Source organism: Cavia porcellus, unplaced genomic scaffold (genome assembly GCF_034190915.1).
Source record: "Cavia porcellus strain 051 isolate PalLab524CR breed Dunkin Hartley unplaced genomic scaffold, mCavPor4.1 scaffold_3, whole genome shotgun sequence".
Classification (NCBI taxonomy): Eukaryota; Metazoa; Chordata; class Mammalia; order Rodentia; family Caviidae; genus Cavia; species Cavia porcellus.
In genome coordinates, this window is record NW_026947486.1 from 88,568,861 (window position 1) to 88,572,666 (window position 3,806).

Consider the following 3,806-nt stretch of genomic DNA (forward strand, 5'->3'; position numbering starts at 1 on the left):
TGCAGTAAAGGTTTACCAATGTTATGAATAAATTTATTAACTTAGTATATACTCTCAAGTTATTATAACCTTAGTTGTTAAACAGGATATTGGTGACAACACAGTACAGTAGAAGCAATAAATTTAACAGAGAACATTACTGGTGGTGGACAACATTAGAATTTTTAACAAAACCCTTGTCTTGGAACAGACCTAGTGGTTTCCAGCAAAAAGGAATTTATAACCTTAGCTGTTAAACAGGAGATTGGAGACAACACAGTATAGTAGAAGCAATAAATTTAGAACATTACTGGTGGTCCACAGCAAAAAGGAATTGATAAATATCTCTTAATTTTAGTGGTTAAAACAGGAGATTAGTGTAGACTTTAATCGATAAACAAGGCTGGTAAAATTACCAGGTGGCCACTAACCTTGAATAAATGGTTTGAAAAATTGTAATAAAAATAGCCTCTCTCGAGGGGAACTGAATTGTAAAAAAAAAAAAAATATATATGTTTCAGCGGAGCATCGAGATGTTGTATGTGTCTGTGTTGAAAGAAGCACTAGTATTTGGGAGGGGCCTGTCTAGGAAATGTGCAGTGTCTAAGGCAGTTTGGAACTCTGAGACAGACAGAGCATGCCTGCAGAAAGAGCATATTTGAGCTTGGGGCCAGGGCCGAGATTATCTGACACGCATCGAGTAGGTGGAACATGAAGAGTGGGCAGGGTGAGTGTTGTGACACAGTGCACAGGGGCAGGCTAAGATGGAATACGCAGAGTGGGCAGAGTGAGCACTGGGACACAGCGCGCAGGGGCAGGCTGAGATCGCACCCGGAAACGGCTACAATGGCACTGGGATGGCACAGGGAAATATGCATTTTAGCTGTGACGGTGGGAGGGGGGGCAGTGCCGACTGCAATGGTGGGCGGGCTCATGGTAGCCTCTGCAGTGGGCCCACCTTGCAGGGGCCGGCCCGCTGTTGGTGATGGAGCTGGCGGTGTAAGGTGCAAAGGGCGGGGGGGGGGGGCGTCAGAGTGGTGACAGCGGTGGTGGCGGAGGCTGGGTTGGCAGTAGTGGCCACAGCAGCGGACGGGGCGGTGGCGGCGGTGGGGCTGGGAGACATGTCTCAGCTTTTAGCCAAGTGTGGCTCTGCCCCCAGAGGCAACAGCCAGCAGCCGGCGAATGGTCACCTGCAAGAGCTGCTTGCAGGGTGCGTGGCCCAGGGCATTGTGCCAAAAGCTGAACCTATGGAGGGGACCAGGGCACAAGACCTGGCCTCGTGAGAGCTGAAAAATGCTGTGTGGAGCTGGGGGCTGCTGCAAGCGAGAGCCAAAAGCTGTTTCAAAAGCAGTCCCGCGCATATCTCTCAACAGCAGAATGGGCCAGCACTGGCACGAATGGGCTGGCATGATGGGGAACGGGTTGGATGTGGAGCTGAGTCACCACATGGAGCTGAAACTGTTTGTGGGGTGCACAGAAACACCCACCCAGCGTGGACCTGGAGCGCCACATGAGAGCCCAGATACTGCACAGAATTGGAGCGCGGTGTGAGAGCCAAAAGCTGTTTAAAATCTAAAGCAGTTTTATGTGAATCACTTAACATTGTTTGGTCTTATTTTTAATCCCGTCTGCTGGGGATGGGTTGGCGCGCATGGGAAACAAAGGGACACTGGCAGTGTGGTAGGGGGGAGGGTTAGCCAGGAGGAAAGGAGGCACTGAGAAAACTCTGAAAGGCTGCAAGGGAAGATGCTGTTATCTCTTTAAGTGCAGGGAGGGGGAGGGATGCTGGAGGAGACAAAGGGACAGGAACACTGGCGGGAAGGGAAAGGGCACATTCCAAAAACAAAGATAGAGAGTTTTGTAAGCTTGTCCACAGTGTGATAAGCCATAGATAGGTATGGTTTCTGGGGGAGAGGGGCAGGAAGTGGTCCCCGAGATAAAATCTAGTATGGGTTCTAGCCCATGGGGCTACAATCAGATGAGACAACAGACCATGGCCTGTCAGGATTAGAGTCGTCACACTGCACCCCAAACCTACAGGTTGGCTATATGGCTCCAAACTCTTAATAATTGGCCATCACCAATATTAAGTGTGAACTTTGCATGGGCTGAATAACCGCTCTGCTGTGAGAACTTAAAAAGCTCTAAAGTGAGGGTCTTTCAGTGTGGGCAGTCCAGGGATGGACACGGGCTTGCCCAGAAAGCCCATAGTTTGGGCTGTCTGCCTGTGAAAACTTAAAAAGTTCTGGAACAATGTGAGGGCCTCTCAGTGTGGGTTGTCCAGAGTGGACACCAGCTTTCCCAGAAAGGCCTTGTTTTGGGCTGTCTAAAAGACATGAAAGTGTCATGAACCCTCACAAAGCAGGGAGAAAATCCACCTGAGCCTGGTCCAGTGGCTGTCTCTGGGGAGTTGCTCACCTGGGGCAAATTGGTGGGTGTTGTTTGTGAACCAGCAGCCAAGCTTATAGTTCCTGACTTTAGAAGTGAGGAATTAATGCAGGATGCAGTCCGGTCAGTGCTGAACAGCAGGGGACTCAAAACTTGGAAACAGCCCCAGGAGTCTCTCGCCTGCTGTTCCCTGTCAGGGAACCATCTGATAGAACTGGGGGTGGGGGGGAGCAGCAGCGGCTGAAAAGTTAAGCAGTATGAAATATAAATTACCTTTATTTTGGGAATGCGGGGAGAGATACCCCCGACCCCCTGGGCCATGGCATCTCCACCCCGGGCCCCGCGATCTCTCTGTGGAACATGGGGAGTGAGGCACATAAGTAGCCTCAGCTTGGGGTGGAACCTAAGGGGGGGCATTAGGGATGCACAGGTAGTCCATTGGTCTTAGTTTGGCACCAGAGGTAATTCCTAAGGGTGGGGGGAGATAGGAGATCCTTGGCTTTACCAGCTACAGTATCCGGCCTGTGCCAAAACCCTTTCAACTACTATATGTCTGGTATGAGTTAATGCTCTCTAATATTGAACAGTGAATACTGGGAACAATAGAGGCTAAGAGTAAAAGAGATTTGCCCTAGAATAAATTACAGGATGTTATGGCAACATGGTAGAAGGCCAAATTGGAGATGCTTACCCTGAAAGCCACTTCCTCCTTCTTTGCTGATTGCAATTTCCTCCTTCTTTTCCCAATGTTTGTGAAGAAAATTCCAATCAGCTCCTTTCATCATCAATGCCTGGTAAAAGGTCACATGCACCTCATACCCCCATATCCAGGGAGAAGAAAAAGCCATTCTCTTGCTGGTTGTGGGCTCTTCTCCATGTCCTTTAAATAAAAAGTTCACCTTTTCTTTTTCTTACAGTCTGCTTCTTTATTGCACCAAAAACAACAAAGAGCAAAATATCTTTATTGAGAGACAGAAAGCTTCTGTCTGAGAGACAGAAAGCATCCCTAGTGAGTCACCAAAGACTCTACCTTTTATAGAGACTTTTATAGAGTAAAAGCATGAGGTGAGATGGGCCCAAAATGAGGAAAACCTGGGAATTCACAAGGTAGATGAGCATGAGGTGGGACAGAACTATGGAAAACCAATAAGATTAATTGTTTAAATAAAATTGACCAAATCTGGGACAAATGGGAGAGGGAGTCACATAGTAAGTGGGCACTGTTATGCAGTAGTGACTCTTCCAGGAGAGGGTTGAGATGGTGGCTTCTGGCTTCCTCAAGGTGTTTCATACCTGTTTGGAATATCAACCCCTGATGTTTATACTTAGAATGTGGTTACACTTGTTTTGCATTTTGTCTTGAAAACTGACCCACAGCAAGAGGTGTATGTCTCCTCCAGGGTTACAAGGTATCTGTCTTCTGCACTGGCTGCTTTGAG

At 48.2% G+C, this 3,806-nt stretch overlaps 1 long non-coding RNA gene across 1 annotated transcript; it reads left to right on the forward strand.

Moving 5' to 3' along the window:
* Positions 1-569: 569 nt before the first annotated feature.
* On the forward strand, positions 570-1,574 carry LOC134475371 (uncharacterized). Its single transcript, XR_010046479.1, has 2 exons — positions 570-706; positions 1,353-1,574. It is a non-coding gene; the product is annotated as an uncharacterized LOC134475371 (long non-coding RNA).
* The last annotated feature ends 2,232 nt before the right edge of the window (positions 1,575-3,806 follow it).